This window comes from Hyperoodon ampullatus, assembly GCF_949752795.1.
Source record: "Hyperoodon ampullatus genome assembly, chromosome: X".
NCBI classification, from domain to species: Eukaryota; Metazoa; Chordata; class Mammalia; order Artiodactyla; family Ziphiidae; genus Hyperoodon; species Hyperoodon ampullatus.
Genome location: NC_136913.1, coordinates 127,723,332 through 127,746,151, shown reverse-complemented (window position 1 = coordinate 127,746,151; position 22,820 = coordinate 127,723,332). Strand labels below are relative to the sequence as shown.

At 43.5% G+C, this 22,820-nt stretch overlaps 1 protein-coding gene across 3 annotated transcripts in view; it reads right to left on the bottom strand.

The window, feature by feature from the left end:
- Window positions 1-22,820, bottom strand: part of AFF2 (ALF transcription elongation factor 2) — a gene marked incomplete at both ends in the record, with an annotated part of 497,311 nt that overhangs the window by 430,222 nt on the left and 44,269 nt on the right. The window lies entirely within an intron of this gene.

The window sequence follows — 22,820 nt, the reverse complement described above, 5'->3', positions numbered from 1 at the left end:
GGACCATTTGTTTTGTGTATGGCAGTTTTAAGTTATTAGTTTTTAAACTCAGTACTTTGTAATGGAAACAACTTGACCAAAAATCAGTCACAGAATTTGAGACCCATTAAAAAAGTTTAATGAAAAAAAAAAAGACTCAATTTGCAAAATTTGTAGAAACCCTTCCATTTGTAGTATCCTGGCCAAAGGCACTGTCATTAGTCCTTCTAAATCTCATGTCTAGACCCTTTTAGAACCAATAAACTCTCACTCTGAGATAATCACAGGATGCCCAATACACCTGGCACCTGCTTCTTCTGATCCACAACTGATAAAAGGAGATCCTCCTTCAAAATTATAAAGCCTTAATTGCTTCTGTTGAAAATAACCATGCTCTAGTAGAGCAATCTTTTCTCAGTGTCTCCCGTCTTCTCTGGAGACGGAGACTTTAAACATCATTCCTTACCACCTGGAGATTTCACCTGTTGGACAAGACACCTCCGGAAAGAGTCCCTTCAAGCTCATTGGAAAGGCCCCTGTCAGGTACCATTAACCAACCCTTGTGTTGCCAAACTCCAAGGAATAGACTCTTGGATTCATGTGTCACATCTAAATAAAACACCAAACCCTGGCTGGACCTGCACACAAACTGGTGACCTGAAAATAAAGATTTTCAGGAACTGAAGTGGACACAGCCTCTGAAGGAGACAGCTTTCCCAACATAACCAGACCAGGCCTGTATACCATTTCTCGCTGTTGCTTCTTACCCTATTTTCTTCTTCTCTTTATTGGAAAGACAATACTCTAATCTGCATTTCCCAATCTGACTGTTGGATCTGTCACCAGAAACTCTGATCTGTTCATGGTGTTGGAGATCCCTTGGTTTTACCTGTAGCCAATTTCTCTTTAGTTCCAAATGCCACTGTCAGTTATACTCACAAGCCTACTGGTGTTAACTATCTGGTTAGGCTATTACAGCCAGGTGTTCCCATACCTTGTTTCAAACGTTCTCCAACCATAACCATACTAGTGCAGCTGAGCACCTCAACCTTGGCGCTCTTGTTCTTATTTAAATACGATCCATTGCCCTGCACCCAAGGGAAATGCAAACAAGCTAACTCCTCTTTTCAAGGCTTTTAGAAAAGACTTCTCTAGGCTGGGATGGTACCTTACAGAATGTCACCCCAATTCCTCTGACCCCGGGCTTGAAAATGTCAATCAGGAAATTCCAGCCAACAAAGCTGGAATCCTCTGTGCTACACCTGGCTTTATTTTTGCCTGTGGTGGTTGGCATTTCTCATGGGCATATGAATGTTTAGATAGCTGGTGAACTGGAGATCAATGCTTATTGGGATATTTAACTGTCCCAGTCACCATTCATAACAAATTAAAAGCCTCTCATTGGCCCTCCGCATTAAAGCTCCATGGCCACTTTAAGTGGGAACTTCTAGGAGGCACACATGACTCCACGTTTGCCCCATAGGGAAAGCCCTTCTCCATGGGTCCAAGTAAATGCCAGTGAATGCAGGATCAGAAATCTCTCCCTAACATTAGGTTAGCTAGCCAACGCCACCGCCAAGGCAGTAGCAGCCCCCAAATGATCACTTGACTCGTTGGCTAAAGTAGTTTTGGACAATTGTACAGCCCTTTGATTATCTACTTGCTGAACAGGAGGTGTCTGTGTAATAGCAAATACCACCAGTTGCTCATGGATAAATGCTTCTGGTAATGTAGATATTCAACCACACAAGATCAGGGAACAAGCACACTGATTACAAAAAAATTTCACCTAACTCTCCATGGTCCTTTGATTTGTTCAGTTGGCTACCTTCAGGCCTAGGTAAATGGTTTAGAACAATCATACAACTTGGATTTGTCATGTTAATTTTCATTCTGTTTTGCATAATTATTTTTTAACTTTATACCTATTGCCTGTCAAATCTCTGCAGAAGTGATGCACCAAACAGAGTGATGTTAGCTCAGTGCTTCAAAATGACCTCCAACACTTATGACTTTGATAAGATATAGACTTTAAGTGAGAGGTGCCTGAGAGTTCTCCCTCCTACCCTTTCTTGTTACTCAAATGTAGCCTCAGTGGTTTCCATTCTGTGTACTTTCTGTCAGATGTGGGACATGACAACCAGAAAAGGTCCTTCCTGGAACCAAGGGGCAAACCCACCAAAACCTGACTGATCAGCAATGCTTTATAGGAAAGACCTTGATCAAAAGGGGAAACGTAAAAATAAATAAAGGAAACCTCATTCTGGGATCGACATGTACACAGTGCTATATTTAAAATGGATAACCAACAAGGGCCTACTGTATAGCACAGGGAACTCTGCTCAATGTTATGTGGCAGCCTGGATGGGAGGGGAGTTTGGGGGAGAATGGATACATGCATATGTATGGCTGAGTCCCTTTGCTGTGCACCTGAAACTATCACAACATTGTTAATTGGCTATACTCCAATAACAAATAAAAAGTTTTAAAAAATGCAGTTATAGGAGTAGAGCATGTAGCAGGCAGGGAGCCTAGTATATAGTAATAATAATAACTAATTAAAGTGAAAAAAATAAAGAAAATGGAGTCAAGAAGCCCCAAAGGGGGAGCTCTCATGCACCACCACTCTCTGCCACTTGCAGACCCCAGCAAGGCGTGTACCTTGCATTCCCCAACTGGAAGAAGCTTACTTTACACACCCCAGCAGGAGGAAGATTTTCTGCTTGCCTAGCAATAGCCCAGCCAATGAGAAACCACCACAGTCAGCCAGTAAGAAGCTACCACCACCCTGAACTCCTACTCTCCTCCAATGAATTTTGTTCAGAACAGCCCCTCCCAACTGCCTCTTTTCCTCTATAAAGAAGGCTCCTTTCCTTAGTTCTCTGGACTTGCTTATAGCTTGCCATAGTTTGCTTGTCCCAAATTGCAATTCCTCTGTGATTCCTGAATAAATTCATTTTGCTGGTAAAATAACTGGCTATTTTATTTTTAAGGTTGACACTACATACATACAACCTACCTTACTGATGTATAAACACATCTATCTATATCTATATATCTATATATCTATATCTATATCTGTATCTATATCTATATGTATATCTATATACACTTCTGACAGCCTTGCTGCTCTTTTTATCCCCAGGGTTGAGCTCTGAACCCAAAACATAGTTGTTATGCAACAAATGGTTATTGGGAGAAGGGAGAATAGAAATAAAAGTACATTTTAGAGTTAAAAAATATGGAGGTTCTGTGTTAAAATGCTATTTTCAAAGACATGTTAACTGGGTTGACAAGGGTTTCTAATTGTACTTTTCTAATAAGTTTGAACCCAATTCTTCTGTTGACTCTGAGCAACATCAATGAAATAGAAAGAATTGTAATCAAATGCTCTCAGGGTCATAAACCTAGTTGCAAGCATATGGATCACTTCATTATACTTGCACCCCAAGGTTTGTTAAACACCTTAGAATGGAAAAAGTTAACAAATGTGAGATTTATTTTTATCATTATTAAAATAAAATGGAAGAAGCTAAAGATAGCAAGAGAACCTAAGAGCTAAAGCTAACATATTCAAACAACTATGTATTTTAAATTATTACGGCTAATGACCTTAAATTTTTTCTAGCTCCATTTCCTAGGAATAAAACCCAAATCATCTCTAATAAAAATATGTTCATAAATTTTTGCTGCTGATGCCTTTACGGAAATATTGAGTAAAGTGTTTGAAACAGTCTGTTTCTTACAACCAAGAAAATAAAATACAGGGGATACAGCATGTGTTTTTATCATATATATGATGAACTACATAATGCTCCTTCAAGCAGAGAAATATTCAACTATATACTATGGCAAAATCTTAGGCTGTAGTCACAAAGTCAAGCACTGACAGTTTCCTGGGTTGAGAATAACTGGCCAGTCGTTGACATAATTCTGAACATAACATAAACCAGAGGAAACACAGAGGAACGTATAAATTCACCCCGGAGAAATCCAAGAAGGCTGCTTAGAGAAGGTTGCACTTGAGCTGAACTTGAAGGATAGTTAGGGTACCAGTGATGGAGAAGGTGAAGGAGATCTCTTTCTGACCACTGGAAGAGCAAGAGTAAAGGCACAGGTGAGGAAGGAAAGAATGAAGAATAAGTAATTACAAATGTTAAATGGTATAAAATGGCAGAGCAGAAGGTGTGGTGAGAAAAGGCAGGTAAGGCCACATCAAGATGCCTCCAAAATAGTACGCTGAGTAATCTTGATGTTTTTTTCTCTAATCAAGAAGGAACTACCAAATGCTTTGGAGGAAAACACCTTTCTTCCAGACAGTTCACTGCCTCTCTTGTATCAAATGAATGAGGCAGGTCCTCTATAGTTACATAGACATTTGGGACTTCACTTTCTTAATAATTTCTTTATTAGTTACTGAATACAGTCTAATGATAGTATATCTGTCATCCAAAGTGTCTTAGACATGAACAAAATATATATTTAAAACGTATCTGGGGTTGAATTCAAATGATCAAATAGAGTCGAAATTTAGTCCTAAACACTGTGATGTTGCCAGACAGGAAAGGGCCACTATAGATTTGTTAAATCTTTCCACAGTGAGGGAAATGTTATTTACAGCATGTTTGTTGTTTGTTGTTCTATCGTATTTTTCCTTTCTGGGTATACTGAGGTTCCCTTCTCACACTGCAAAGATTCCCTTACTTTATTTCCTTTTTTGTACCCCCTTCATTTTCAGGTTAACTTTTGAAAATAAAGGGTAGACAAGTTCTAAAGAGGTTACGTTGTCTTTCCTTCCTTCCTTTCCCCAAGTATTTGCCAAACACCTGTCATGTGCCAGACACTGACTTTGACACTAGATGCACCAGAAGGAATAAGACAGAGTGTCCTGTCTACCTTCAAGGAGTTCACGGTCCCGCTGGGGAGACAGCCCAGGTTGAAATTCAGTCCCAAGACGTTTGCAAGCTTACAAATGAGTATATGGAATGGGGAGTAAACAGTTCCCAATGGCATGCTGCAAACAGTTTTATTTTGCTCTTGTCTCACCAAAGATAAAACTTCAATCATTCTTTGGCAAAGACTAGTCCTTTGTTTTAGAAAAACCATTTCAAGAGACTCTAGTTACATAGACATAAAGCGCCACGATCTGCCTGGCCACTCAAGACAAAAATTGAGAGGACACGCTCAATTCCTCCCTTTCACTCACCCTCTCCCACCACATACACACTCGGGCTCCATCAGCAACTATTTTTGACTCCACCTCCAACATATCTCGTGCATCCACTCACTTCTCTCCATCCATGCACATCATCACTCGCCTGCCCCACTGCAACGGCCTCAAGGGCTGGCCTCCCTCACCTCCTTCTTCACCTCCCTACGGTTTGTTCTCCGAAGGTGCCACTGTAACATGTAAATCAGATCGTGATTTGCCCCACTTCAGCTCCTCCAATGGCTTCCCACTGCAAGTGGAATAAAATTCAACTTGCTCCTCTCAGCCTCTGAAGTACCCGCTGATCTGGTCCTTGCCTACCTCCATGACCTCAGCCTCTGTAAGGTTATCCTCCTTAACAAGGCTCATTTTGTTCCTTGAACAAGCCAAGCATGCCCCTGCCTCAGGGCCTTTTGTATTCCGCTCCTATCTCCTTGAATAGCTTCCCCAAGATCCTCGCTTCACCAGCTTCTTCTCGTCATTCCCGTCTCAGCTCAACCAGGGCCTTCTCAGACCACCCAGGCTAAACTCGGCCTCTTCCACTTCTGCAACTGCATCACATCGCCCGATGTGACTTCCTTCAAATCACTTACTGCAGTCAAAAATGAGACTGTCTGCTGATTTTTTCACATCTGCCCACTCCAATTAGAATGTAAGCTCTGTGAAAACTGGCACCGAGTTCCCTACTGGCCCCTCAGCACCTAACTCAGGGCCTAGTGTTTAGTGGATCCCTTGCAAGAAGTGGGGAAGGAAGGGAAAGGAGAGAGGGCGGGAAGGGGATGGGAGAGAAGAGGAAAGGGAGGGAGGAAGTGTGGTATCTACTATTCTTGGGAATAGCAATGAAATCACCTTCGACCTGAGTGCAGTTGTTTTCAGGTTCGTTTTTCTTGAATGATTGAGTTGGCCTGTCTGTAGCTTTGGTTGCCTATATAGGGCTTGTTCTTTTGACTCAAGTGAGAGGACAGGACTCCAGCCCATTGGTGGCTTGTTACCTGCGAGGATGAGTGAGGCTTGGGCTCTTTCTGAGAGTTGCTTGCATGAGTCAAAGAGCCAAGGGGAGATACCGAAGTTGCTGCTTTCCTGAAGGACTTGGCAAGACTCTAATCAGCTGACTCTCTGTTGTGTCCATGGGTTTGTATTCTAGTGTTGCATGACTTTTACTCACCATTCAGCCAAGACTTCTGAACACTAAATCAATACACAGCCCCCAGGACAGCACTGGCTGTGTCTACATGATGCCAAAGCAACCTGCCAATTGATTAGATGCGGTTAAAAAAGAAATCAGTCAGGTAGACAGATTCAACATCATGTAGACAGAGCCACGCTGTCATGTGCTGGCACGACTGTGTTGTCTTAAATTGCTAAAAAATTAACAATACTGGAGGCTGGGGAACGCACCACTTTCATTAACATTTTCCCATAAGTAAGTTCAATAATTTCCCAGGGTCTACAACTAGGATTAGAACTCATGGACCCTCAATTTTAATCACATGAGCTCCACGTGCAAGGGGCCATTTCAATCCTGACTTTTGCATCTCTGATTTGGAGTGATCATACATATTGTATAGTTTGCTCCACCTTTTTTTTTTCTTTTAGTGGGTGCCCTAGAGTGAACCAGTTCAGTTAAGGGCCACTCGCCATTGAGCCACTGTCATAAAAATATGTTAAAGAATGTGGCTCTCTAAGAAAGTAAAGCAGCCCCCCCAAGCTTGGCCACACAGGACCCTCAGGCAAGATTTCCACGTGTTCTGGAGTATTCCATGGCCCTTGAGGATCAGGGCATCACCCCCTGGAGGTTCTGGTTCAGCGGGGTGAGCCGGGGCACAGGCAGTGCCTGGCACGTTGGGGAAGTGCCCCCCACCCCAGGGTCCCGAGGCAGAGGCGAGGCAGGGCCCAGGCCCCAGGAGAAAGCCAGGAGGGCTTCTGGAAGTGCACGCTGAACACTGACCTTCGGCAAACCATCCTCTGCCCCGAGGCTTTGCTGAGCTGGGACTGAATCCTTCTGGGGTTCTGCACAGGCCGTGAAGCAAAATGGGTGCGGGGACGGGGTCACCGAGGGCACGTCATCACCCACTTGGCAAACCTGACTCCCTGCGTGCCCTCAGGAGGGAGAGTCTCTAGAAGCAGTTCCCTCTGTGGGACTTGTGTTTCCCAACCAGGGTCCCTGCGGACCCAGGGGTGTGGTTAGGAACAACTGGAAAATGTCAACCCGCGGATCAAGTTCTAAAAGACTCAGAGGTTAATTTCACTTATTCATTGAACTCCTTTATTCACTCGGTTGTTGTTTTTAACAACCAGCAAATATTTCTGAGTACCTACTGGCTGGCATAGTGGATACAGAGAGCCTAAGATGTGGTCTTGACCCTCAAGGAAGCCATAGTCCTCTGAAAGAGGCAGATACTGCAAACAAATAATGACAGTCAAGCACGGCAAGCACTGTCAGAAGAGCTGCAGAAAGCAGTGGGGAAGCCCAGAGGTAAAATACATTCTGACTAAGAAGGCTGTGGAGGGGGAGGGGGGAGAGAGAGAGAGAGAGAGAGAGAATTAGAGTTGGGCTTCCAGGGTGAGCAGGAGGTGCCCAAAAATCCCAGTCATCAGGTGAATTGGAATTTTAAGGCAATTTTTTAAATCAACATTAATGCGACATTTTTTCCTTTTGCATCAGGCTCCAGTGTCCCTGAGAACAGTACCGTTACTGATCCTGTCTGCATTTAAAAATTAGATTTTTTTTCATTGTGGATTTTTTTAAATTTTGATTTTTTACAAAGACCCCAATTAAAATATTATTTGTCTTGATGACTGAATTTTTGGTGGCACTTGAAATGATGGGCTGGGGTGTCTGACCTGCCTCACCCTAGTCGTAGCCCTTCCCCTAAACCCAGCAATCTGTGTGATGAGGGGGTAGACAATCAGTCCATTTTTCCACCCAGTCAACTAGAACAGACCAACTTGAGCTGCCAAACTAACTTCCCCGGCATTACCTAAAAAATTCAGAGTCATACTTGTTTCCTTCAAGTGGAAACCTCGATGGTCACTCCCATTTTCCCTCTATTATCTAGCACACGGAAGGCACCAAGAACTGAGCACACAGAATTCGACAGGCAGCTCCCTGGCCTACCAGCTCCCGGGGTTTCCGGTGTCTGTCAATGGCTTTCCTCTAAGTGAAGTCAGTACTTCAGAAAAAATGGCCATCCCCACTCATCAGAGTGCTGAATGGCATCCATTGCTATTTGCCTCCCTTTTACTAAAGTAATGCATTTGGCACTGGTAAATAAGTTCCCTTTAGCTGAGTAAAGCTAAAGAGCTGGTGCCAGTCTCTCCGAGAAGGCGGGTGGGGGGACGGAGCCATTTCCAAGAATCCTAGGCTATAATTTTTACATTACAGTGTTATTACCAAGAGGTGGTTTTGTTTAGCACATCCTTTTCCGTTTCTTTTCTTACACGTCTGGAGACAGACATGAGAGCATACGTGCTCTCTATTATTTCTTCTAAATATTCCTCTTGTTTAAAAGGGAAAGGTGGGCATTGGGAACCCAGCTCGGTGACAGAGCCGCTATATATATACAGGTCTCTAAATGAGCCTCTGGCTTCTGGCTTCAAAGATACAGCATGGTGAGCAGGGAAAACACTGAGGCCCACAAAACTGCCTCTCACTCTTAGAGCTCATAACCTCATTGATTCCAGTCCAGATTTATGGCATCATTTGTTCCTGCTAAGAACTACTCACCTGCACAACTCTACCAGGAAAAGGTAAAATATAACCTAGCAGGGCAAATAGAAAGGGAAAGGAAAAATCAAACCAAGTGAGGGCTTCACAAAATTACTGCTCTTGCACGGATTCTTTTGTTCATTTACTACAACTTGCTCTGTAAAACTTGCTTGAACAGCCCCGATTTTTGCCTTCATCCTCCAAGAGAACAGCTAGAATGCTGGGGACCAGTGATCTACTACTCTACCCAAGACCCATGTGTTTATCAAAGGCAGTGAAGCATCGGATGGGGTGAAATCTCAGATCAGCCTGAGTTCAAATCTCACCTCATCCCTTTACGAGCTATGTACCTTGGGCAAGTTACTTAATCTCGGCACCTTTTGAAAAGATGGGTGCCTAAGGTTCTCAAAAAATCATGGGTGAATGAGTGAAAGCATAGCAAACACACTGCCTGACTCATGGTAAATATTCAACAAAATGATAGCTATGACTATCAACAGATATTTTTGAGAATATTTACATTCATTTATATTAAGATACATTTTAGGGACTGTTCTTAACATATGCAACAGGTCAGAATGATTTTTAGTGTCCATTACAGTCAATAGCTTAGAATTTTTAAGAAACCTCATTTTATTTAAATGGAGTAGAACCATAAAATAATGAGACTCTTCAGATAACAAACTAGCAGACATTTGACATTCAAATGAATGCCGGCACCTTGGAAGCAGCGTCATGAGGAAACTGTACCCTGTTTTCAAGGAGACAGACATTGCTCAACCGAGTTTGGAATTCCTCTGAGGGAATTACCTTCAGCTATAGTTATGAACCAGGCATGAAAATGAGGCTCATTATTTTCCAGGCACAGCTATTTCATCCTTCAGTAAAATGTGTATTCAACCTCATCAGCCTCCCTACTCACCAAATCTGGCTCCAAATGACTTTTGGTTGTTTCAGGAAAAAGAAAAAAAAAAACCCACCATTGCTCTCAAGAGATAAAAACCTGAGGCCTAGAATGATATTCAAAAAGAATGACGCACAGATTCCAAAAGCCACTCACAAAGACAAAATTGCCAACTCTTACCCACATGGAGGATATCAGTTTGGATGGAGTCAAACTCAGGTTGGATGGGTACTGCTGTTTTGGACATGGCTGTTAAATAGCAGCCACTTTCTGGTCAACGGTAGAAAGCCTACAGCCATTTATAGCAAGTCTATTTCCTAATGAAACACTGTGACCATTTCCACTTTTTGAAAATTATTCTCTGCCTATTTTGAGCGTTTATACAAAAACAGCAATCTTAGCAATAATAATCCCTCTGAAATCATATCTTTTTAAAGTTACCCTAAAAGTGGAAAGGCCATTCAATTTTGATCTAGCCAGCTATAGAACGCAAATATTTTTAAGAGGAAACACCACGCAGCCAGAGGAGAAACTTCTTCCACACAGGGTTAATAACGAAAATGCTGATACGACCTTAAGTATGGTGGCGCCCAGAACCAGCGCTATAATTAATCTAAATGTACTGTAATTACACTAAATGTTACTTCTGTAGAATAGTTCCAAATCATGTGGTTTTTTTATGCTTAGATAACATGCAGTTTATTTCCAATCATGGATGTAGGCATGATTTGCTAAAGGAACATTAGGTCTGGAAGCAATATCTTAATCAAATCAGAATTTCTTCTAGAAAACAAATCTTTGGCTTTTGAAGAATTAGCAGCATCTAATGCCTTAGGGTAGAGATGTGAAACTGAGCTGAAATCCCCACCCCCTGGATCTCTCCCTCTGCCCTCTGGCTTCCAGTCACTCACGGGTACATCCGTGTAGCCTCCTACACTTTGTATGCTCATAAACCACCACAGCTATGTCTAAATTACACCCTGGAAACTCCACGTAGAAAATCAGTTGTAGGAAAGTTCACCTTGTGTGGTTTATTCATTTTTTCAGAACAGAAGCTGGTTCCTTTTGGAAGGAACTCATTTAAACAAAACCTAACAGCAAGCATCCATAAATTAGAAGGTTATTGGTATGTGCATAATTTGATGCATAAAAACTGAATGAATATTCCAGGGATGAAAATGCAGCCTCTTACATATGCAGAAAGATTTTTATTTTTATTTTGGTGATGTTACTTTTGTATGGGAGGACTGACTGGGATGGGACACCAAAGTCATTGGCTGCTGTCATCTTTATGTTTGGTGGTTCTTTTTCCATGCTCATCTCCCCATTGCTGGGGGATTAAACAGTCACTGTCCCCCAAAAGAAATGCCAATCTTGCTGAAGGGCATATCTCGACAAATCCAAGTCTGGTGCTCCAATCAGGAAGCAGAACATGTTATAGATGGAAAAGGTGGTCGAAACTGCCTTATCAGGGCAGAACGTAGACTCAGTCTAGGTCTAGGACAATATGAATATGTATTTTTAAATACAGGTCAGATGAGGATTAATTCTTTCTCTTCATCATGCACAGCGACGATCAAGTACTCAGTGGGTGGATGATGAGAAGACAAAGAACCAAACACAGGTTCCAAAAGAGACTGGAATCCTCTTGCTGCCCTTTCACTACCTTTTGTAGCAACAATGGAATCAGACATCTCCACCAAGACTCTTGTTAATGTGCCCTGGTTTTTTTTTTGGGTTTTTTTTATGTGCCCTGTTTTTAACTGGTGTCAGTTCAGTTCCCCAAACTGCAGGGTAGTGAGCAGCTCACACAATGTGTGGGGGACAGAGGCTGGAACAGTGAAAGAAATGAACCCTAGAAGCCAGGTGATCACGGAATGTGAAACGAGATCCCAGAGGTCACGGAGGCAAACCCATTATTTTGCAGGTTGGGCAACAGGCACAGAGGCGTTAAGTGACCTGCCCAAGGTCACAAAGCAAATGAAGGGCAGAAAAAGGGCTAGAATCCAGATATCTTAACTTCTGGGCCGAGGCTCCTTTCGTTGGGCAGCAAGATGCCTCGCCTCTGCAGGGGTTGACTCAGGGGAACGCCCTGGAAGAGCTGCACTGATTCTGCTGATGCTCACAGGCACCAGTCCACCCATGTGCCCATCTAGCCACTCAACACACATCTGTGGAGCAAAAATCGTGTGCCAGGCCTGGTGCCAGGGGTTACGCATTCAGTGAAATCAATAAAAAACTGAAGCCTGAGCAGAACTGCAAAAGGACTCAGTACAGAAATGGGGTGAAAGACTGAGATACGGCATGGCCCCTAATCCCACAGAGTCTGAAATCAGGATGGTAAAATGTGGTAAATGCAAATTCAACCCAACAAGCGACCAGTCTATTCTGGTTTTATTTAAATACTTGAATAATCCCAAATATTGGTAAATACTGAAGAAGATTTTCAAAATGTTTTCAGTAGGAGTGAGACTGAGAGGGGGTCCCCATTCTACCCCTCCAATCTTATCTCCCTCCACTCATCCCCAGCCCACACACACACTAGGCACATGTAAACTTGACTTACACCTCTCACTCTTCCCCAACAGCCCATGGCATTTCTCAGGTCTGCCTCTCCTCCTAAGAAAACAGCTACTGCTCATTAAACCCCTCATACAGATATCAAGCTTTGGGAGCCTGCAGACCACGCAGCAGTATCCCTAGCAACTAGCCTAGCACCTGGCACAGGGTGGGTGTTTTAAAGTATCTGCTGAACAAACGAACGAATGAATGAGCCATCACTGCAATACACATTTTTTGACACCTCTGGTAGGTATCATTATCACTGTTTTATAGATGATGGAAAAGAGGCCCAGAGATGTGAAGCAATTGGCCCAAGGCGACACAGCCGGTAAATGGTGGAGCTGGCCATCAGCCTGACTATTAACTCATGCTCTATTCATTCTTAGTCCCTGTTCTTCCTGCTGGTCCCTTTGCCTCCTCAACTTCTAACCATGCTTTAAAGGTTAGGCCTCATCTCCCAGAAGTTTCCTCTAACCCAAGGGCTGTGTCATATTTCTCTGAAATGGTGCTTGGAAGTATCCTCTTCCACTGGGTTGTGAGCTGCTCCAGGGCCAGGACAATGTCATTGTTTTTCTCTTGCCAATTTTCTGTAGATGCCCTGCACTTACGAAGCACTCAGGAATATCAGTGGAAGGAAAGTGAGGGGTGAGGACGGGGAGGAAATGAACGGACAACAACAGCTTGAAGTTCAGGTACAGTTTGGGTCTTCAGATCGTGTCACAGAAGGGACCCGTCTGCCTCTTGTCCACAGGATTCCAAATTCAGTGTCACTGGAAAATGGAAATCCAGGGAGAGCATTCTGTTTGAGCAGCCCCTATTCACTCAGTTCCAGCACTTGATTACACCCCTTTCAGAGAAGGTCACAACAAATTTTATGTTATGTGTATTTTAGTACAATTTTTTAATAATTAGCATCCTAATTGAGATGTGTTATAAGCATAAACTATATATCAAGTTTCAAAGACTCATTATCAAAAAAGTATAAAATTTCTGGGGCTTCCCTGGTGGCGCAGTGGTTGAGAATCTGCCTGACAATGCAGGGGACACGGGTTCGAGCCCTGGTCCAGGAAGATCCCACATGCTGCGGAGCAACTGGCCCCGTGAGCCACAACTACTGAGCCTGCGCGTCTGGAGCCTGTGCCCCTTAACAAGAGAGGCCGCGACAGTGAGAGGCCCATGCACTGCAATGAAGAGTGGCCCCCGCTTGCCACAACTAGAGAAAGCCCACGCACAGAAACGAAGACCCAACACAGCCAAAAATAAATAAATAAGTAAATAAATTTATAAAATTTCTTATTATAATTTCTACATTAATTTTGTGTTGGAATAATAATGTTTTAAATACACTGGATTAAAAATAGAGTATCAAAATTAATTCACCTATTTCTTACTTTTTCTCATATGGCTACTAGAAAATTCTAAATGACACATGTGGCTTGCTTTGATTGCGGTTGGGCAGAGCAGGTCTATATCTTGTTTGGGGTGGTAGTCACATGGGTGCATGCAATTGTCAAAAATTGAACTGAACACCTAAGATCTGTGCATTTGATTGTGCTATAGTTCAATTTAAAAAATCACACACACACACACACACACAGAGGAAAGAGAACGAAGGCTACAGAAGAGTCTTCATCCTTTTTCATCCTCAAAGACTATTCTGACATAAAGGGGAAAAGCACCCTGCACATGTTTTAATTCCTACTAGATGTCAGGTGTTCGGTGCAATCCCCTGCCTCACCACCAAGATCAAACTATTGCAGGAAAACCCTCTCATTTCCTATTGTTTTGCTTTACCTGCCACAAAGCAACAAATACTCAGAATGGAGCCAAGACCCTGACTGACTTAGCAGTTGTCCCTACAAAGGTCATGAGTAAGGGATGTCCTGATTTCCACATCTAGAGGTAAACAGGCTTTGAACAAAACATATTAGAGAAAAATCGAAAACCAGAAAGTCTTCCATTCTCCCACATATGACTTCTTCATTCATGCAAAAGCATCTACGCTGTGAAGCCGGGACCCGCTTTGTAATATTATACTCGGCCCGTCCACTCAAAGACAAAACAGCCAAGTGAGCAGAGCCAACGAGTGTAGCGGGTCGTTCAGGAACACCGCCCAGAACACACTGAGAACCAAAGGCAGTCAGAGGCCCCTTTTGCTCTGCTTGCCTGGCAAAGGCTATCTTGCCAATGCGCCCTCGTGTCTGACTCCACGGGAAAGAAAGGGGCACTGGCCAGGAGCCCGCTCCAATCCAGGGCATGGGTTCCACCTTTCCTCTGGCCTGGGAAGAACCTGACTCCAAAAGGGCCAAATGGCCAGTTCCAGCCGGCCAGCGAATCAGAGCTGGCACACATTGGGCAAGGCCACAGATTTGGGGTCTTCATACCACAATTCAACTCTAACCTTCCCCCTGACTGTCTATGAGTTAGAGGACATGTGGCTGGATGAGAGGTCCCCGAGACCAGCCTCAGGTACAATGATTCATTCACTAGAATGTACTCATTTATTATATGAGCATGTAAAGAAGTAACACACAGTTGTTGTCAAGTAACACTGGAAATTTCAAAAAAGTCCAAAGAAGAAAAATTAATGCCCAGTATGTGGATGTACCAAATTTGATGCATTTCTTCTCTTGCTGCTGAAACTTTGGACTGTTTCCCATTTTAGGTCTGTCTGTTTTATGACTTAACCTGTTTAAACATAGCCATGGAAAGCAATTCCTTACCTCCGCAAGGAGACTTGGGCATTTAAATAATTATCTTCTACAAATGTACACCACAAAGGTCCTGATTCCTGATATAACTTCTTTTCACAACATTCACATGAAATGTCCTGGGTTAATATCCCATTTGTTCTCAATCTTTAACATTTTACCGACCCTGACAGACTTCACTTGGCTAAATCTGAATTCTGTCAACTCTCATTGTAACAAAAATCCAGTCTTGGAGAGAAGAAGCAATCCACTGGGGGCTAAACAATAACGAATCAATATTTTCAAGCTGAAGGACCATTTTGGAGCCACAGAATTATATGGGAGAGGAAAAATCTTCCTCCAGTCCTCAGAGGAAGCTATTTGAAGATGCTTAATAAACTATTAAGCATATCGGTTTCAATAACCAAGAGGGAAATGCTGTAGCCTCCTTTTCTGATGCTGTCTAATCACGATCCTGAGTTCTAGAAATAGCAACTGGAGGAAGGAAGAGCCAAGAGTGGTCAAACCAGATTTAAAGAAAACTCATCACAAAACCTCCATTGTCTTACTGTTTTCTTCATCCACTAATGAAGACTGATTGTCATCATCCAGGTTTAGATACAAAATGCTTGCTAATCCTCTGTAAATCTCACTTTGGCATATCCAGGCCTGGGATCCACAACGGAGAGATGATTACAATGCACCCGGGGATCAGACAGCCCCAGAAACTCTTACAGGCCTGGAAAGAAGAGCCTGTGAGGAAAGGGAAATGAGGCTGTGATTATTCAGCCACAAGGAGAGTAGACAGAGAAAAGAATTCGTAACTTCCTTCACACACAGAGGGGATGGCGAGCAGTTGAGGGAACTCACACTCTGCAAACGGAATAAGAAACGTATTTTATCTGCAACACGAGGAAATTGCCTTAGCTATAGTGGCAAATGTCCTAGTGGCTGTCTGTCCATTCTTTCATCTGGGCATCCACTCCACAAACATGTGCTCGGAACTTACTTGCTAGCCAATTCAATGTGGTTCCAATAAAGGCTCATTCATGTATTTGACGAGTGTCTGTTGAGCCTCTGCTATTTTCAGCTAAAGAAGGAAATACAGAGGTAATTGACACCGCCCCACCCTCAAGGTTGTGAAAACTAATTCTCAGGACACCTTTGGAAGCAAAGACACCTCCATTTGCCTAGAATGGTTAATCCCTATATCGTGAGGACAAATCAGATAACCTCTAAAAGTTTCTTTCAGCTGTATGATCCTTACTTTTTAACAAAGTAAAACCAAAAAAATCATAAAAACCAAATATTTTTATACCAATCAGTTTTTAATGACAGATTATATTTGAAGTCTTTTTTAAAAAATGGTAAAAGATCTATCTAGCCAGTGTATATGAAGGCACACATAAGTAAAACGATTACATTTCGAGCCTTCTCTTGAGTCTGTGAGCTAATTGGTCAGAATCCATTCCATTAAAGGTATCCCCGCCTTATGGTGACGCTGAACGGAACACTAGACCATGTTTTAAAGGAAATGGGAAACGGCTGCTTTATATGGTCGCCTCCTTAGATGTGGATGAACACTGCAGATGCAGACAGAGCCAAAATGCAAATGATGAGAACTCTCTGTGTGGCCAATCATTGGGAAATAGCGGCTGGAAATCAAACATTTTCTCCCATCGCCCCAGCACAGTCTGCGGGTGAAACCCACTGAGCAGAGGGCACGGTTCGATGGCCATGGGCAGTGGGAGCACAGGAGTTGATCTCGGCCCTCCCACTGAGGAGTGTCCAACAGCATGACACGGGGACAGCGCCAAGCTTGCTGAGCTATTTCAGGCAACCACAATGGACTTGCAGTGGCGAGATGGCTGAGTCATACTGGCCATACAGCACCACCATGTCCTGCTTAGTTAGCACGTGGCCTCTGTCGAATTGTGAGTAAATGTCCAGGGACAAGAGCTCGGCGGTCAGAGCAGAGTGATAGATGGAGGATGAAAAGGAGATGGGACTCTTTTCTCAGGACACGCCTAGCCAGACGGGTAGCACCAAAGGGAAGGCGATACCTCCGGCTAAAACCCTTGTCTCCAAGGACGGGCTCTTTCCTTGTTTGAATATGATTAAACCTGGACACTTGGAAAGTCAGCACTTCTGTCTTGACAGCTTCTGACTTAATAGAGGAGCCTGGGGACCAGACACAAATCATGGAAACTCAGTTTCCTGGGTCATTCATTGCCTAATTCTCCCACATCCTTCTTGGAAGCATGTTGGAAGCTCTGCTCCTGAAAAGTATTCATAGGCCTTCCTGAAAGGTGAGAATAAAAGAATTCCCTTCCTCAGAGCCACTGTGGGGCTGAAATGAGAGAAGGTACAGAAGACACCTAGCACAGTCAGGGGCCCATAGCAGGGGCTCTGGTCTCTTCCACGTGTCCTGGTCTCTCCGGCCTCTGTGGTAGGCAGGTCACTGATGGGCAGAGACACCTGCCTTTTTACCTTCAAAGCGGCCAGTCACGATATTTCTCAAAGTGCCAGGGCCTGCGCAGCTGCATCAGAATGACCCTGAGCACTCAGCAGATGTGCAGATTCCTGGGCCACATCCCAGACCTACAGAATCTAAAATTCTACTGAGGGTTCAAGGGCAATCCTTAGGCCCACTAGGGTTTGAGACCCATTCGATCAGGATGGATCCTAAGCACACACACATTTCCCTTTCTGGATGATTTATCATACATTTTCAGACAACGATATTCAAATGAAAATATCCATTGAAGAGAAATGGCTCATTCCAAAATGACAAGGAGGGTCCAAATGCCTGTGTTTATAAGTACATTGGTTGCTAAAACCATCATCTTCTGTTTTCCAACTGGTCACCAAACTGGACTTCCTGGCCCCAATCCCTCTGGCCCAGGACACCAACGAAACTGCCCTAGCTCTAACACCCACTCCCTGCTCACTTGCACTGGCTCCCAGAGTCCGCATTCCCTGCCCGAATAGCCAAGGCTGCCAGCAGTGCGGCCACAACACGGTGTGCCACCCTTACCTTCCGCTACAGCCTGCCCTGCAGCCAGCCAAATGAATATGCAAACGGTTCCCTGGACATACTTTTTTGTTTTTGCCTTTTCTCCCTGTATCCTCCACTTAGACTGTCCTTCCTTATCTCCTCATGGACAAAGCCAGTCTCAAGGCCACTCTCACCGTGGGAAGGGAGCAGCCCTTCCTTTGCATTCCCAGCAGGCTCCCTCTCACAGCTCTTAACCCTGTCTACTTTTTATGTGCTTGTGGGCTGTATTATATCCCCAACCAGACTGTAAATTCCTTGAGGGCAAAGTCAATGTCTTAGTCACGAGTTTATTTTTCACAGCCCCTCGTGCTTACTAGCTGCTCAATAAATATACATCTGGTAACGCACAAACAACTAGTGAGACCCAATCAGCGCTAAAGTGTTAACATCTTCTGGCAAACAAAACAGTGTCATACATCTCAAGGATGCTCCCACCAAGACTCTAAGCACACCTGGCCTGCAGAGAAGGAAAACAAGGGCACATAGCCTCAGGCTTTGTCATGTGACCAATGAACTGATTAGAACTATCCCATCCAAGGGTTTCTCCCCCTCAGAGGCAAAGAGGAAGACCTTTTATGTTTAGAATGCTGTTGAAGCAGTCAAACATGGAGGAAATGTCAGGGAAACAACAACATGGAAACACAGCATGATACAACAGACACTGGATGTCAGAATCAGTTCTGGCATTATTTTCTTCCTGTACATTCTTCTCCTACATGGGGAGCAATGCAGACCACATATGGCAGCCACCTAAAAGCTGGAGATGCCATTGTAGAACACTGGCTTCTATCAAGAAAAAGCAAGGGCTTCCCTGGTGACGCGGTGGTTGGGAGTCTGCCTGCCGATGCGGGGGACGCAGGTTTGTGCCCCGGGCCGGGAAGATCCCACGTGCCGCGGAGCGGCTGGACCTGTGAGCCATGGCCGCTGAGCCTGCGCGTCCGGAGGCTGTGCTCCGCAATGGGAGAGGCCACAGCGGTGAGCGGCCCCTGTACCACAAAAAAAAAAAAAAAAAAAAGAAAAAGAAAAATGGAAGATCGCTCCTAAGTGTGTGGTCATTATCATAGTTGGTGGTGTGTGTGCACACACATCCATCTTTTGTGTCTCCTTTACATGAAGAAACAGGGCACGAGATCAGTTTATGCCTTTAGCAAACCAAATAGAACAGCCATTTCCCTGGGCCATCTAGGAGGGCAGGTGCCAACTGTGACCCCAAAGCCACTGCTATAAATGGGGGTAGGCTGACTCTTCTAAGTGGTTCTGTTTCCCTTTAAATAAAAACTATAGAGCAAAGCAAACTTGAAAATCTGCAGGGGAGAAAAAGGTTTAGCAAGATTTACAAGCTATATTCAAATCAAAGGTTGCTGCATCTGACACCATTTAGGACTTTTTAAAATTTTTATTTTATTATTTCTTTTATACGGCAGGTTCTTATTAGTTATCTATTTTATACATATTAGTGTACATATGTCAAACCCAATCTCTCAATTCATCACACCACCACCACCCACACCCCTGCTTTGCCCCCTTGGTGTCCCTATGTTTGTTCTCTATGTCTGTGTCTCTATTTCTGCTTTGTAAATAAGATCTTCAATACCAATTTTTTTCAGATTCCACATATATGCATTAATATACAATATTTGTTTTTCTCTTTCTGACTTACTTCACTCTGTATGACAGTCTCTAGGTCCATCCACGTCTCTACAAATGACCCAATTTCGTTCCTTTTTATGGCTGAGTAACATTCCACTGCATATATGTACCACATCTTCTTTATCCATTCGTCTGTCGATGGGCATTTAGGCTGCTTCCATGACCTGGCTATTGTAAATAGTGCTGCAGTGAACATTGGGGTGCATGTGTCTTTTTGAATTATGGTTTTCTCTGGGTATATGCCCAGCATTTAGGACTATTAATGGTATTTGATAATACTGATGTCACTTGTTATGTACAGTAATATAATTAGCAGTGCTGTTACTACTATCTTGTCTGTGCCATTAATTACATCTCTATAAACATAATTTACTAGATAGGAAAAGTGAAGAATTTTTTTAGATAAATCTATCCCATGGCATCACGCCAAGGTAGAAAAGATTACATTCTAGTAACAAACATTAATAATACCTACAAGTGAAAAGTTTCATGATGTTAATCAACATATTAATCACACAGTATGTCGCAAGCTCTGGAGGTGATGAGTCCCAACATTTCTGTTTGCATCTTACCCGTAAAAATAGGCCCAGTGCAGAGAGAATCTGTTGGTAATTGTGGTTCAACATGACATGGATGGAGCCCATGCCAAACACTCAGCCCTGAAAAAGTGGGGCAATATCCCTAACCCCACGCAAGAGCCTAGATACCCAACAACTATGCCGTCGGCTTGAAGTCTCATCGTTGCATCTACAAACCAGGTGATATGAAGATAAACCATGTTCGCTGACAGATTCCAAAACAAACATAAACTCTGTTGAGAATAAAGTCTGAAGGTTAGACTCTTCCTGGCAAGTGCACACGACTAGAGTGACTGGCCTGTGGAATACTCTTCCTGATGGTATGATGAAAAACAAACACCCCCTTCACTATATACAAGCTATGAAGCCCCAAGGAAACTTAATTTTACTGTGTTTGAAGGATAGGTTGTTCTAAGTGCACTCTCTGGTTAAGTGAAGGGTTCGTTGAATTTTTTTTATTTCATCTGTTATTGCTAAAATTCCTTTGAAAATGTGTCATGTCGCTTCCATTTTCTGGCCTTAATAAGTACAGTAATAAGGTACTTACCATTCTGTATATGGAGATGGGTAGCAGAATGGAAGGAATCTAGCCTCATTTCATGACATAACTGAGAAATTTAATCCAATTCAACCTAGCAAGTATCTATGTATTTATTTATTGTGCTTAGAACAGAGATGACTACTGTATGGCCATGCTGGGGGTAGGGAGACACTGACAGCAATTGTTTCCTTATCTCTTGAATTTAAAGAAAAGAGTAGAAAAATGCTGATGTAGATTCTTTGTTGGTTGGTGTCCAATTAACTGAATCTTTACTATGCTTGTAGAATGGACTAGAAAAAAAAAACGATTTAATAAGGTACGAAAACCTTAATACCACCTTGCCCTCAGAGTCCAGGCACAGAGGCCCCAGATCTACGTCAGGTGCCTCTGGTGTCCACTCACAGGGCACCTTGTACTTGCCCTTGTCACTGTTCACCTGCGTAACTGCCTGTCTGCTCCCCTCCAACCAGGACAGTTCCCGTTGCATAGCGGGCACCCTTCATCCCTCCATTCGTCCATTGCCCTGTGAGTGTTTGTCCAACACTTAGGGCAATCGTTCTTCCAAGTGGAGTCCCCAAAAGGCAGCACTGGCATCACCTCAGAGCTTGTTATAAGTGCCCATTCCCAGGCCCCACCCCAAACCTAATGAAAGAGAGTCTGAGGGGGTGGGGCCCAGCAGTCTGTGGTTTAACAAGCCCTCCAGGTGATCCTGATGAGGAGCAAAAGATTGAAAACCCGGGGCACGAGGGTGGCCATATAACTGATCATCCCAATCTGCATACTTCCTAGGGGGAAAGGGGACACCCTTGACAATTACACCTGGAAAACAGGTACAAACCAGGACAATCCCAGGCCAACCAGGATGCACGGTCACCTTACCTATGCTGCCTTATTATGGGGTATCCACTTTAAAGGAATACAAGGTACATCCGTCTTATTTTCAATTCCACTCTACAGTGGCTCATGCTAGTGAAGTCCTGCGTATTTGACAAAGACTTTTAAACACAGTAGGGACACCAACAGCCCTCCTGTACCCAACTATGAAGTACAATCAAGACTGCGTTATTAGTGTCCATCATCCGATGAATGGATAAAGAAGATGTGGCACATATATACAATGGAATATTACTCAGCCATAAAAAGAAACGAAATTGAATTATTTGTAATGAGGTGGATAGACCTAGAGTCTGTCATACAGAGTGAAGTAAGTCAGAAAGAGAAAAACAAATACTGTATGCTAACACATATATATGGAATTTAAGGGAAAAAAAGTCATGAAGAACCTAGGGGTAAGAGGGGAATAAAGACACAGACCTACTAGAGAATGGACTTGAGGATATGGGGAGGGGGAAGGGTAAGCTGCGACAAAGTGAGAGAGAGGCATGGACATATATACACTACCAAACGTAAGGTAGATAGCTAGTGGGAAGCAGCCGCATAGCACAGGGAAATCAGCTTGGTGCTTTGTGACCGCCTGGAGGGGTGGGATAGGGAGGGTGGGGGGGGAGGGAGACGCAAGAGGGAAGAGATATGGGGACAGATGTATATGTATAACTGATTCACTTTGTTATAAAGCAGAAACTAACACACCACTGTAAAGCAATTATACTCCAATAAAGTTGTAAAAAAGAAGATAAACAAAAAGCACAGCAGGGTGAGAGAATGCACCTAGATACTTTTCACAGTGCTTCACACAGTGGCACAATATAACAGAGAGGCCTGAACCGGGAGTTCAAGGAGATGGTGTCCTAATGCCGGCCCTGGCCCCAAAGTCACGGCATGATCTGGGGCAGGGCATCCCCCTCTCCAGCCTGTTTCCCAGGCTAAAATGAACAGGCTGCAATGACTAAAGCTGGATCGATTTGAGCAACAAAATAAATAAAAACTGTATTAGATGATAGCCATTGAATACAGTAAACACCCACAAGTTCCTACTGATA